Genomic DNA, 15792 nt, shown 5'->3' with positions numbered 1-15792 from the left:
TCAAATGCTGTTTTGTTTTTTTAAAATCAGAGCATAATTGATTCTTCTGGGGAAATTTTTGGAGGAAAAAATAAAATTCATATATAATGATGGTTCACAGCAAATTGTATTTACTGCCTGTTGAGCAAACTCAATTGGATTACTAAACCACAATATTTCCCACCCATGTGTCAGTTAGATATCCAACTTTCTTCACTGGCTCTTTAAGATCCAAATACTTAAGCACATTTTGGGTCTTTTCTGTGTTGTGTTTTTCAGGCAGCCACTCCCCTCCTCTTTTTCAGTGGATCCCCACAGCTTTCAGTCTCAAATTCAAATTCACAGCCTTGGTGGACCCATGTTTCTTCACGACATTCTCTGGTTTCTCTCCTGGCATCCTCTACCCACCACACACACCCTTCCCCCTGGCCACACAGCACTCACACTTCCTGGGCATATGGTTCTATGCCTTGTGGGATCACTCATTTATTCATCCTTTCGGTCATTCCATCATTCATCCTACAAAGTATCTATGAGCACAATGCTTAGTGGTGGAGATACAGTAGGAGGACTGAAAGAAACCCTGTGCTGCCCTCAGGGGGTTACAACCAAGTGGAGGAAATGGACTTTAATTGAAGAATCCCACAGGAACTGTAAAATGACTGCTCTGATGGTTGATGCAGTCCCTGTTAAATACAGGGACTATGTGTGGTTAGAAATGCTTCTCTGAGGAAGTGAGTGTGGCTCTGACACAGAAGAGAGAGCAGCAGTTGCCTGGGAGAAGGCAGAGCCCTGTGGGTTAGAAGGAAGGAGAGAAGGTAGATGTGGCAGGTCCACAGAGGGAGGAAAGCACAGCGAGGCTGAACTCCTCAAAGGGAGGCAGACAGACCAGGCCTCCGAAGCACTGTGATTATTTATCCCATTAGCAATCCATTCCAGTGGCTCTGCCTTCCCTTTGGACATTCCTCTCCCATCACCTTCATCTTTTGGGGCTCAGCTCAAGTGCCCCTTCTCTAGGAAGCCTCTGGCGCCTTCCCTCTCTCTCTGAAGGGTGAAGTGTCCTCCCTCCGGAACTGTGGCATGTTGGTCCTTGCATCCTCAGCTCCTTTCACAGGCTCTGCCACGGAGGAATGGGTATGTGGGAAAACTGGGCTAAGCAGGATTGGGGCTCTGTTCGCTGAGTGTGTAGAGAGGCAACTTGGTCGTATGAGTCCAATTTTCAAAAGCTCTCCCAACAGGTGGCCCTAACTCTAATAGCACCAATTCAGGGACCCTCTCCTCCACCAAAAAAAGATCCTTCCCTTTTAATTCAAACCAAATCGCAGCTTGATGTAATTTCAGATGGTAAGGAAACACTGGATCTGATGTGGAAGCATGTGGTTTGTGCAGAAGAACTCAACCATGACTTACTCCACACTACGGGTGCCATCCTGATTCTCATCAGTTTTTCCGACTTGGTGTTCCAATGATGAAGATTATTAAAGGGATCCTGGAGAGAGAGGCTGTTCCCTCTTGGGAATGTTCCAGTGAGCAAGTGGGGAACCGGGTTGGGGAATCACAGCCACTAATTGGGGCATAGATGGAACAAATTCCCTCTTATTGCAGAAAGGTATTGTATTTCACATTGAGGGAAAGAAGAGATTTGCCTACAAATTCGGCTGGAAACTGTAAAGAAGAAATTGTTTGCTGGCCAAACTGGTATGCCAGGACTGTAATGAAATATGACATAAAGAGAAGGCAGTAGGTGCTCAAATGAGAAAGTGGGTTTTCTTTAGTATTTCCTTTACTATCCTTTTGGAGGATGTGTCCCTTCTGTTGCTGTATTTCTTGGCACTCACCAAATATTCCTCTTTAGGGTGATTATTAACCCCTTTTCTCAGCAGAAGAAGCAGCAGAAACCCTGAGAAATCTTCATTACTCATGATTCTGCTGATGCCATGGAGAAGAGAGTGAAAGCTGCTTTCCATTTATTTCAGAATCATAACATGAATGGAAAGGTTTTTTGAACATTATTTGTTGTTTGTAAATGAGCAACAAGGTTAGACAGACATGGAGCCCAGAGTCCCTGGTGCCTCACCTGCCCGACACTGATCCTCCCAGCAAGCCTCCTTCCCACCCTGTATCTTCTTGATCCTGCCTGGCAACCCCTCCTCCTCAGAGTAATCACTCCCCACCCTTGGGTGCCCCCGTGGCTTCTTCATTTGTTCTGGCTGGCCTTGCTTCTCTGCCTTGCCCTCCCTTTGGATTTGTCTGTTCTTGGGTTTTCCTGTCACAGAATGACCCATTTGGACTTAGGTGTTGGGCTTCAGAACTACTTGGGGTGCCTGGGTGGCTCAGTAGGTTAAGCGTCCCACTCTTGATTTTGGCTCAGGTCATGACCTCAAGGTTGTGAGATAGAGCCTCGTGTTGGGCTCCACCCTGGCTTGGAGCCTGCTTAAGATTCTCTCTCTCCCTCTCCCTCTGCCCCTCACCCCCTTCCCTGCTGGTGGGCACATGTGCATTCTCTCTCGCTCGCTCACTCGCTCAAAACAAAACAAAACAAAACAAAACTAAAAACTACCACTGCCCATCTCCAGACTCCAGGCCCCAGCACTTCCTCTCCCATCACTCCAGTCAGTCCATGACAGTAAAGGAAAAGAATTACTTAGGGTCCTTTGTGTGTTGGCTTTAACATATACAACTTATAAAAAGGCCACACTTCTACACTCAAGTATTCTTTATTAAAGCACACATAGTGGAAATGCAGACAGATGTTAATAAAAGTATTGAACTGATTTGTGGTTTCTTTGGGGGTGAATTTGAATGAGGGGGATGCGTAGAGGCTGTTAAGACAATGTTTTCCTTTTAGCATTAAGGAAGGATTTCTTTGGTTTGTGACAAGGGATCATTGAAACCTTTCAAGTGGGCGAGTGGTGGGCAGTCTAATCCCTTCTAAAGCACTTATGTGACCCAATCAGGTGGTTCAGAGTTGGATGGATCAAACCAAACAAGGCCTGTGAATGAAAACCTTTTGCATGGGGGAAGGCACTTGCCTGAATCTTTAGTCCCTGAGGAGCCACTTGCATGCTGCTCATTGAAGCATTAACTGTCTTTACAGGGAATTTGTTTCCCTTCACCTGTTACTTCTGATTTGATTGGAACTGTTTTTTTCTTAAGGCAAAGTACAAATATAGTCACTGATCTTACTAGAAAACAGTTTTATATAGTTTTTTTTTTTTTTAAGAAGACTTAAAGAAAAGACTTGGGAAAAAACTAAAAAAAAAATCACTTTTCTTTCTAGAAAACTGCCAGATATGCTTTAGGGGGCTGCATTTTAGAAATATTTCTCAGGAAAAGTTGTATTAATCAGCTGACAGATTTTGAAAGCTGGGAACTCATGAACAACATGAACAATTGTTTTGGGTTGTGAAGTTGGTAAAGTTAACTTTTTTTTTTTTCAGGTTTGGAAATATTGGGATAGGGATTAAGAGAGGAACTCTTTTTTTTTTTTTTAAAGATACAAACTCTTTTTTTTATTTATTTTTATTTTTTTATTTTAAAGATTTTTATTTATTTATTTGTCAGAGAGAGAGAGAGAGCACAAGCAGGGGGAGCAGCAGAGGGAGAGGGAGAAGCTGGCTCCTCACTGAGCAAGGAGCCCGATGTGGGACTCGATCCCAGGACCCTGGGATCATGACCTGAGCCGAAGGCAGACGCTTAACGACTGAGCCACCCAGGCATCCCTAAGAGAGGAACTCTTTATCAGGTAAATACCGAAATATATTTATTGTGTAACTTCTACGGGTTTTACTAGTATCTTCCCAAGCTCTTTGGAATACCTTCCTCATGAAGTAATAAAGGAATACTTGCAGTATTCCTTTGAATATACTTTACAAGTTTAACTTCAGTGTTGTGAGGAAAAATTATTTCTTTTCCTCTAGTAAAAACTGTGTTCATATAATTATCTTGGGAAATGTGGTTTTGAGGTCAATAAAAGAGAGACTTCTTGCCTGTAAACTACCTTCTGTCCATGTGACCTGGAGTTTGTCAGCTGGGCATCAGAGCCGTTTTCCTATCCACCCTTCCCTGCCCTCCGCCAGTGCCATCCCTCAGAGTCCTTCCTGAACTTGTGAGAACGGCGGCTGCCCCTAGTGTCATAGCTCCTTTCTTCACGGTTCAGAGTCGACTTTACAGGAGTTGTGGGAATCACAAGCACTACATAGCCTTCCCCTGATGCCTGACCACCCCACCTCAAAAGCTGCACAAACACCTTCCCCACCAGGTGCCCCATGTGAGCCCACAGATGAAAGCCTGCAGGCTCCGTATCTCCCAAGTCCCCTGCCTTGCCCAGAAGTGCCTGTGTGTCAGTCAAGAGGTAGGTCAATTTTGGCTAAAGTGCTCTGCTGAAAAGGAGATCGAGACCTAACAGAGCCTACAAGCTTTTGTCTTGTGATGTCTGAGGTAGGGGAGGTGGTGGATGAGCTTGGGGGTGAGGGCAGTCCTTGCTTGGACTCTGCAGTGGGGCAGCCGGGCGTCTGGATGCTATTAACCTCTCTGAACCTCACTTTCCTTCTCTGTGAAATAGAGATAATCATACTTATTCACATGACTGTCGTGAGGATTAATAGATGTAAAATGCTTTGCATATTTCTCGACATGTTAAGAATCACACAAGAGCATTTCCAGACTTTCCCGCTGCCACCTGTCAGACGCGTCCAGTGTCGGCAATATCTTACATTGGTGCTGTTACCCGAGGTGTGTATTTCTGTCCAGTGCTGGCTACGTCAAGTAAAACAGATTCAGTGCATGTTTGTAGGAAACAGCTAAAACAAACAAACAAACAACACCCTACAAGGCACCATTTGAGAAACTCTGAGTTGATGATAATGTATAAGCACACGGTATTTGTTTTTAGAGGGTAGGCTATAAATAAAAGCTGAGGCGGGACCTGGTCAGAATTGGAAACCTGTCAGGCGAAGGTAGGATGATCTGGCTCCCCAGTTTGGCTAAATGATGACCTCAAGAAAAGGTTCTTCAGCCACAGGTTTAGTCCTGTGTGCTGGGTTAAAGATGACACAGTGGACTCCGCACACACTCACTGTCATGTCAGAAACGGGGCACAGGTGTGTGCAATTGACTGCTGATGGATTTAGGAGCCGGAGCCGACCCTGAGAAAAAATGTGGAGTGGAGTGACATTTTCCTTTGGTGTCCTTGGCCTCATCATTGCTACCTCCCTACTTTTAGTGACTCTCTCTTCTAAGGCATCAGATACCCAGTGTCCTTCCCTTTCCCTCCATTAAATGCTGTGCTCAGAATTAGGTGCTGCAATGCATGTGAAGAGGTCATACTGGTTTGTGGGAGCTGTGGCTTTTAGATGCCCTGCATGCCTTTACTCCCACTCCATCCCTCTCTGGTCACAGATTATGTGTCTGGACCCCAGGGGTGAGCGCAGGATCCATACCTGGACTGTCAGGGTACCTTACCCTCTTGGCCAGTGTCTCCAGCAGACAGTTGACATATGGGCCCAAAGGTCAAGTTAGGCCAATCAGAGACTTTCCCTGGGATGGTTACAGCTGAGACAAGCCGATGGAGAAGGTCTTTCTGTTTTGGGTTGGTGAAGTTAGAAACACTGGAGGTTTATCCTACTGTGTGGAGAAAGCCTATATGCCCAAGACAAGCCCAGGGCTGAGCCAAACCAAAATGAAGGCTGGAGAGAGGCCTACCAGGATCAGGCCCTGGTTCTAGTGCCCCAAGACCCCCAGACTAGCCTAGTCCATGGACCTGCAGCTCTTCCTGTCTATGAGCTACCCCAGTGTTCTTATTGTAACCCTTCCCACCCCTGTTTTGCTTTAATCAGTTTACACTGTGTTTCTGTCACTTCTTTCTGGAAAAATCCTGTGTGCTTCAACCGACTCCAGGGTCTTCATCCCTGAGGTGAATTTTTTAAAGTCACTACTAAGTATCCAGGTATAGGAGAGTCTATAAGGTGCTTTTTTGTTTGTTTGTTTGTTTTTGTTTTAAAGATTTTATTTATTTATTTGACAGAGAGAGAGAGACAGCGAGAGAGAGAACACAAGCAGGGGTAGTGGGAGAGGGAGAAGCAGGCTTCCCGCTGAGCAGGGAGCCTGATGTGGGACTTGATCCCAGGACCCTGGGACCATGACCTGAGCCAAAGGCAGACGCTTAACGACTGAGCCACCCAGGCGCCCCAAAGGTGCTTTTCTTTTAACTATCTCCTGTAACAAATGACACTGAAGATGTATAAGTAGGAAATTAAATTCGTTGCAAGATTATTGGTTTATATATACTTTTTTTTTGTCTAAAATGCTCAAAGGATAGGTATTAGTTAGCTATGATAAAGACACTTTATTTTTGAAAGAGCAAAGACAATGTAATTTAAGTTTAGATCATTCCAGACTGAGTTTAACATGCAGATGACTGGAAATCTGCCAGAAATTAAATGCTGATTATTGGGTCCAACTTTAGGTTATGACCCAAGTTAGGGTCACTGGGGTTATCCAAAAGGCCTGTAAGATTATAAAAACAACAACAACAACTTGACATGTTATTTTTACCTCTGAGCTACGTATTTATTGGGTTGTGGGAGGGAAATTTCTAGAGGGGAGGGGCTCTGGGGAGAAAGTCAGCTACAGAGAAGCCAAGCCTAGGGCAACAGTGATCCCAGAGCCCTGGTCAGGGGCATTGTCCAAGTGGAGTGTATATCAGAGATAGGAGTTTGTATGTGCTCCATTGATTTGCAGCAAGGTAGAAAAATAGGTTTCATCTTTAAGACAATTCTTGACAGATAATGAATAGTACGTGAAGAATTTGTATTCAGAAAGAGTCCAAGGTTGACTGTAGGCTTACTGGGTCAGCCATGATTATTTATTAGTGATATCTGTCTTGGGCATGGGAGTGGAGTCTGGTTATACTACCTGAATCAGGTATTTCCCATCCCCAGTTTAGATTCTCAGCAACAGGGCAAGTAAAAAACTTCCACCTCATTACAATGGAGCCATACTTGCTGAGCCCCCACTAGTTGTATGGAATTGGGCAGTGAGAAATTCATATCAACCTACATGCAGATCTGACCAGAACTCAAGGGGGTAGTCTGCAGAGCTATGGGAAATCAGTGTTTTACTGGATATTGGCAAATACTGAGTTTAGATAATGCTCCCTATAAAGAGTAGAACATTTTAAAAACTCAAATGTAGGCTGGTCAGAAAAAAACTATAAAATGAGGTAAAGGGAACAATATCTTGAAGTCTAAAAAAATTATCTACTGCAGATTCTGGAAGAAATTTTTAGAAGGATGATAGGGCTCCAGCAATAGGTTTAAAAACAAACAAGACAAAAACAAAACATGGTCTCTGAAATAAAACAAACCCAAAGGAGAGATCAGGCTGAGATAAAGAGACAATGGGATAAGATGAGATTTACTTATTTTATTTTCTACAGGTTTATTTTGTTCTTTTACTTCCTTCTTTTAGCTGAATGGTTAGTTCTTTTGTTTTCAGTATTTCCTAGTTTCTAGTACATGTCATTGAGATGATAAAATTATCCCTGAGTACCAGTTTGGCTGCATCCCATAATTTTTGATATGCCACATTGAAAATAGTCTGATATTTGAGGTTTGATTTCTTCTTGTATCCAAGTTATTTAAAAGGAATTATTAAAATCTAAGTGAAGGGAATTTTGGGGGGTTATCTTTTGACTGTTACTTTCTAGTTTTATTATATTGTGATTAGAGAGTATATGCTATAATTTTTGCTTTTTAGAATTAATGGAGTTTTTTTTCCTTGAGGACCATTGCATCATCATTTTTTGTAAATACTCTGTAGATTCTTACTTATGATTGCCCTCCATGATCTGTTGATTAGCCTAAAGTTTTTCACTATGACACTGGATTTGTTAATATCTCCTTATTCTTTTAACAATTTTTACTGTATATGTATATATGTGTATATATACTATATATATATACATTACTATTTAGGTGCGTAAAATTCCTTAAAAGGCTTCTACCTTTTGTGAATGCATTCTCCCTTTGTCATGTTTAATATTTTAATTTTTTCATTGAAGTATAGTTGACATATAGTGTTTTATTAGTGCAATATAGTGATTCAGCAATTTTATATATTACCCAGTGCTCACCATTATAAGTGTACTCTTAATCCCCTTCATCTATTTCACACACCACCCCCCACCTCTTCCCTGGCAACCACCAATTTGTTCTCTGTATTTAAGAGTCTGTATTTTTTGTCTGTCTCTTTTTTTCTTTGTTTATTCATTTGTTTTCTTAAATTCCACATATGAGTGAAATCATATGTATTTGTCCTTCTCTGTCTGACTTATTTTACTTGGCATTATACCCTCTGGGTCCATCCATGTCATTGCAAATGGCAAGATCTCATTCTTTTTTATGGCTGAATAACATTCCTCTATGTGTGTGTGTGTGTGTGTGTGTGTGTGTGTGTGTGTGTGTGTATCTTCTTTATCCATTCATCTATTGATGGATACTTGGAGTGCTTCCATATCTTGGCTGTTGTAAATGCTACAGTAAACATACGGGTACATATATCTTTTTGGGTTAGTGTTTTCATTTTCTTTGGGTAAATACCCTGTAGTGGAATTACTGGATCATATGGTAATTCTATTTTTAATTTTTTGAGGAACCTCCATAATATTATCCAATATTACCCAGTAATATTTTCATTTTGAGTTATATTTTTGAAATACTAATATTTTACATCTAGTTCTTTTTTGAAAGCATTTATCAGGTATATTATTGTTCATCTCATTATTTTTAATGCTTCTGAATAATTTTGTTCTAAAGGTATCTGTTTTAAACATCAACATAGATTTAAAAAAATTATTTTTGCCCAGTCTATGTCTCTTTCAAGAAGAGATTTTTCTATTATGGAAAATTTCAGGCATATGCAAAAGAGGAAAACAATGAATGCCACTCTCAAAATAATCAATTCTAACCAATTTGGATTATTCTGAAGCAAGATGTTTTTTTAAATTTGGAAGAATTGACAATAGGGATTTTTATTGCAGATGGGAATGACCCAGGAGAAGGAAAAAGAGTTTTGAGGTTTACATATGAGTTTTCTAATTTATTTATTACTTTTCCTCATAGCCCATATTTTCCTCTTTCCTTGGAATTGTGTTTTGAATTTGTTTTTTTTTTTTTGAAATTTTTCCAGAAGATATCTTTTAATGATTCTTTTTTTTAAAGATTTTTATTTATTTATTTATTTGACAGACAGAGAGAGACAGTGAGAGAGGGAACACAAGCAGGGGAAGTGGGAAAGGGAGAAGCAGGCTTCCTGCTGAGTAGGGAGCCCGATGCGGGGCTCGATCCCAGGCCCCTGGGATCATGACCTGAGCCGAAGGCAGACGCTTAACAACTGAGCCACCTAGGTGCCCCTCTTTTAATGACTCTTATAGAAAGTGTTCTTGATTGATATATTTTCAGTGAATAATATTTTTCCTGTCAGTAGAATTCCAGTTCAAAGTAATTATTCCCTCTGAACTTTGGAGTTATTGCTTTTTGTCTTCTTGCAAAGCAAGAAGGGATTACTTCCACTGTAGATAAAAGGTTTTTTCTTTTTTGTTTTGGAATATCCAATAATTTATTTATAAGTGAAGTTGCTTGCAATGTATTAAAGCAATAGAGAGATATTCTCAGGTTCAACAGAAAGGTGTTCTCTAGAGCTCAGAAATTTATAGTACCCATGTATCTGATTTTAAATATTTACTTGAAGACATGCATCAGCCAACTGAGACATAAATTAATCAACAATTCAGGGGATTCATGATGTATTGATTTCTGCCCCCACTGAGTTTTGACTCCCCCTCCCTCAACAAATTAGGCCTTTACATGGATTATTTGTTGTCAGATAGATTCTGCTCCTGCAAGAACTTGGTCCCGTGGTGTGTCAAGCAAACCTTTTCCTTCTTTGTTCTTTTCCCACTTGTGAGGAATGTGCTTTTCAAGCTCTGTCCTTCACCCTTGAAATTCGTAAGAAACTTCTTTCCTTTCTTAATGATTGCTTAAAGCAATAATGGTGCCATTCCGTTCTAGCAGTAGCTAACATTGGCTAAATATTTTGCAGAAAGAGAGATGGACAAAATCCCCTGACATTAGCTCTTTCTAGCAGAGTTTCCCTCTTTCCACTTACTGCTTTAGAAGGGCTTCATTATTTTCCTTCCCCTTCCTTCTAGTTTGAAGTAACTTAATGCCTGTCTCATTTTTCTTGAAGAATTTGTCATATTTTCAGTTGACTGAAGCTAAAACCTATTTGAGAACAATGGAAAGGCTAAAGTTATATTTTCAGTTTCTGGTACTGAGAATGTGAATAATTAAAAAAAAACCCCACAATCTGGATTTGTTTTTAATGAGATAGATACAGTTTCGACTTTGTCCCTAGTAGAATACTAGGAGACAGAACTGTGAGCTACAAAATAAGGCCTCAAGCCGAGAATAACAACGATCTTGTTATGTTGTCCACTCCATCCTCAGCGCTGCCCATTCCAGGATCCATTCTGCTATTTTCATAACACTGGAAATGATTTCACATCTGCAAGTAATTAGTTGCAAAATAATCTGTCTTGGGACTGTGGGCTAGAGAAGGGTTGAGAAATAGGAGTTCCAACTGTGGTATAACAATGTGTAAATCATGTATTCCTTCTGCTTTTATCTACATATACAGCTGTAAATATATTACATGGATATAGTCTGGTCCCACAAAATTATGAACATGGCCCTTTGAGAAGCTCATCAATGACAAGAACAACACCAACAACCATACCTCACATTTATGTATTCTCTCATTTTACAAAGCTCCCTCTCAACATTATCTCAATTCTTTTTACAACAACCCTGAGAAATAGGAGAGGGTAAGATTTCCATCTGATACATGAGGAGCTGGTGGCTGTTCAGCTCCTAGTCAGTAGGTGACATGATTTTGTTTTGTTGGGTTTTTGCAAACATTTTATTATTAACAATTTTTTACTGTAGTAACACACATAAAGAGAAGTACAAAAAATCATAACAACATGGTGTGATGAATTATCACAAAGAGAATACTCATGTAACCAGTTCCCAGATCAAGAAACAGAACAATATCAGCACCTCCGTACCCTCTTCCAGTCACTCACCCCTCAAAGGTAAGTACCATTCGGACTCCTAGATAAGTGACAGGCTTATTTGAATTAATTTTGTATGGCATGTGAACCAGGACCTTGCAAAGCATGGCTGCATTGTATATGTGTGCTTGACGTATTCAGGAATACATCTTTACATGATGAAATGCAATGCACATGAGGAAATTAAAAAGGAATGAAGATGATCCAACCTGAAGAAGGTTCATCTGAGTTGGAACTTAATAGCTTCTATTTTTGAAAACTAACTAATTTTAAATATCCATAGAAGGAAATGGATTCCTCTTTGTCCACAAAGTTCTAAGGATGAAAAAATGCACTTCTTTCATCCTTAGAACTTTGTGGACAAAGAGGAATCCATTTCCTTCTATGGATATTTAAAATTTTAGGCTATAAAGTGCTAACTCTGAGTGACTTTGGTTCGATCTTAACCAGATGCAAGGAATGGACAAAGTGATTTTTCAAGAGGCTTTCCTTTCCTTCCCGATGTTTGGCTGAACATTTCTATCAATTTCCATGGGAGGATCAGCACCGTGTTCTTTTAAGGGCAATGATGTTTTTCTGGAAAAGGGAGGCAGTGTCTAATTTGCCTCTCTCCTTTGGAGGTAAGAGTGTCTCCAGAGATGAAGTTTTTGCTTGTGAATGTGCTGCATCTCCTTCAGAAGGGCAGAGCCAACAACTGACAGTAATTGCTCCAGCTGGTATCCTTCATCAGATGAATTTTGGAAGCTTCCCCTCCCATGTCCTTACCATTCTTCTCTCATTTTTCTCTGCCATATGGAGGATAGGAAGCCAACGGGCAACCGGTGACTTGTTTGGGGCTCACGCACACAGAGGAATACAGACTAAGATTGCACCCAGGTTCGGTGCTGCCTTGAAGTGGAATACTAGACTTTGTTTAGCAAGGGCTGTGTTGATGTGGCCTCCATTAGAAAAGACCTGCTTTCTCTTTGGAGTCTGTGTGCATCCCTCTGCTTCACCCCCAGACCCACTGAGCTCAGAGCAGAGGAATGTTTACATGAAAAGAGACTGCCAAGGTTTTAAATTGCATCCATTAAGAAACGAATTATCCTCTTAATCGTTTTTTTTCGTTCCTGAAAAGATTAAAATGCTTTTAATTTAATAAAGTTTTGAAAATAGGTAAGTTTATAATTTTACAAAAATGTGTTCAGAGAAGTAAAAATACCCAGGGAACTCTAGAGGATATTGAGAATGACCTATTTAGGTCTCGCTCATCTCTTATTTCTATAATACAAGGACATTGCCCAATTTTGGCTCTCTGTTCTCCTTTAGAAGCTCTTGGGCTACTTTTTTCCCTATCAAATCAATAAGTCAGCTTGTATGTCAGAATCAAAACAAAACAAAACAACTGGCATTTCTACCCTTCCAAATAGTGACACTCTTCTCTGAACAGACATGCTTAGAGAGAAACACTGTTTTTATTCATCTTCTCATTTTTATCCTGCAGATATGTGAAAATGTAGACCTTATTTCTTCAGTGTGCCATTACAAGGTCAGTTCTGAGATGGGTGAACATAAGATAAAGACATATTTATTACTCTGATTTGATTATAAATAAATGTTATAAATAATTTTGCTCAAGTTTGGAAGGAAAAACAGCAGGTCCTGGTGCTGGTGCTAACCTGACTTCTTTGACCACAGATTCCTGGGTATGGCAGATCATTACTAACCTGAAAACAGCGAGTTTGTAGAAAAGCAAATGCTCACATGCAATAATCATTTCGACCAAATATTCTAAACAGTTTTTCAATAAGCCGATGTTTAATCACCATGAAGTAATGGTCATTTATCTCCAAAGGAAAATTTTTAGAATGCAAAATTCTCTTGTTATCACAAGGTGCTACAGATGGAATGCTTGTGTCCCCCCCAGATTTGTATGTTGAAATCTTAACCCCCAAAGTAATGGTATTAGGAGGTGGGGCCCTTGGGAGGAGATTAGGTCATGAATGCAGAGCCCTCATGAATGTGATTAGTGCCTGAGAACCTCCCTTTCCCCTTCCATCATGTGAAGATACAGCTAGAAAGTACTATCTATAAACCAGGAAGCAAGCTCTTACCAGACACTGAGTTTGCTAGTGCCTTGATCTTGGACTTCCAGGCTCCAGACTGGTGAGAAATAAATGTTTGTTGTTTACAATGCACACTGTGGCATTCGGTTAGAGCAGCACAGATGGATGAAGACACAAGGTGTACACATAAATGTAGTGAATTACCATTTAGTAAGCACTTACATCAACCCTTCCCTGAATGAGAGGAAATAGTACCTGGACACCTTGTTATACTTTAGATTATTCATACTCTCCTGCATCTCTGAAGAGGAAAAGGAAGATTTAAACTTTAAAAAATATATAAGCATTTGAGTGATAAAAGTTAATTATTTAACTAAAGTTTTGAAAAAAAACAAAGAAAAGAAAATAAGTAAATCTCCTTAGCCTAATGACTATTGCCTTAAAAAAAAAAAAAAAAAGCACTTTTTATTGAAGCATGACTCACACAGAAAAGTTAAATTGTATGTTTACAGCTCTATGAGTTTTCACAAAGTGAACACCCCTGTGTAACCAACATCAGGAAAGGAAACATTGCCAGCCCACCGGAAATCCCCCACAGAAGTGCCCCTGCCCCCTGCCTGACCCCTTCTCCATCTTTCCTCCTCAGGTAATTGTTAGCATGGTTTCTCTTCTAGTTTTGTCTATTTTTCTTTTTCCATAATTTTTTTTTGAAAAAATGTCAAACCCACAAGAAAGCTGAAAGAATAGTACAATAAACACTCATATTTCCATTACCCAGATTTACTTATTGTTTAACATTTTGCCAATTTTTTATTTCTCTGAACCATTCTGAAGTTGAAGACATCATGTTTCACCCCTAAATACTTTATCACATTATCACCTAAAAATAAAGACATCTCCCCTGTTTAACCCCAATATCACTATCACACTCAAAATTGGACATTGATGGAGTAATTTGATCTAATAATATATAATTATATCCAAATTTCCCCAGTTGTTCCAATAATTTTATAGATTTTTTCCATGATATGATCAATAAGCATGTATTTTAATTGTCCTACCTCTTTAGGTCTTCTTTAATCTGGAATGGTCCTTTTGCCGTTTTTTTTGTTTTGTTTTGTTTTGTTTTAATGCTGTTGGCATTTTTCAGATGTCCAGGTTGGTTGTTTTGTAAAATGGCCTTCAATTTGAATGTGTCTGATTGTTCCCTAATGATTCCATTCAGATTAAGTATTTTTGGCAAAAACATCACAAGTGACAGGACTTCCTCTTTGACTCATCTGTCAGGAGTCAAATATCAGTTTGTCACATTAATGATGATGCTAAATTGGAATCATTTGGTTAAGAAGGTGTCTGCCAGATTCCTTCATCATGAAAATATTCTTTACCTTCATAATTAATAAATAATCTGTGGGGTGATATTTTGAGACTGTGTAAATGTCCTGTTCCCCTCAGAATTTTTACTAATGGTTTTACCATCCACTGATGATCTTGGCCTGAATTATTACATCAGTGGTTGCAAAATAGTAGTATTTAAAATTCTATTATTCCTTCTACACTGATTCCATCTACATTGATTCCTGCTACGTTGTTAGCATTCTTCAGTAAGGAATCTTTCAATTCCTCTCTCACTCCTATCCACTTCTCAATTTCACCATGGAGTCAGATTCTTTTTTTTCAGTGTTTTGTAATTATCATCATTATTTGTTTTGATGCCTCCAAGTTTGGCCATTGATAGTCCCTTCAAATGAGCCAATGAGTCCTTTTGATGTCCCAGCAGCTTCTGAGCATTCTTTTCCTTCTGGCATGAGACATCTTTCCATTTATTTAAAAATAATTTTGCGTATTTTAAAAAAAATAATAAAAATAAATAAAATTTTAAAATAATAAATAAGTAAAATTATTTAAGAATAATTTTAAGAGTGTTTTAAATCTTTTCTCATAAAGTTTTTACACATTTCTTTTTAAGTTTATTCTGAAATATATTATTTTTTGTTGTTATTGTACATGAGGTTTTTCTCCTTCATTATGGCTTCTAACTGCATGTGTATATATGTAGATATATATTACATATATAACTATGTATATGTCTGTGTGTACATATATATTACATATATAAACATGTGTATGTGTGTATGTATATCAGTATATATTCTATCAGTTTTTGTATGTTAATTTTATGACTAGCTATTTTATTGAATCCTCTACTGGTTGAGTTAGTCATTGATTTATTTGGGCTTTCCACATATATTATTCTACTATCTGAAAATAAAGATTGTTTTACATCCTTTCTAATTCTTGAGTTCTTTATCTTGTCTAATTGCATCAATGAATACCTCCAATACAATGATAAGTAGTTGTTCTTCACATTGGTGAATATGCCTCTAGTGTTTCCCATGAGATATTGTCTTCAGAACTGATTATGTATATGTATATATTTATGAATTGGTATTTATTATATATGTGCATATAATGTGTGCATGTATAGAATCTATAAGGAAGTATCCTTCTATTCCTATTAAATTGGGTATTTTCATCAGGAATGGGTTAGATTTTTTCAAACACCTTTCTGCATCTAAAAAAACAGTTATAAAAGTTCCTTCTTAGATCTAGTAATATGGTCAAGTATATTAA

This window comes from Phoca vitulina, unplaced genomic scaffold (genome assembly GCF_004348235.1).
Source record: "Phoca vitulina isolate PV1807 unplaced genomic scaffold, GSC_HSeal_1.0 scaffold4, whole genome shotgun sequence".
NCBI classification, from domain to species: Eukaryota; Metazoa; Chordata; class Mammalia; order Carnivora; family Phocidae; genus Phoca; species Phoca vitulina.
The sequence above is the reverse complement of the archived record's forward strand: the minus strand, read 5'-3'. Positions refer to the sequence as shown.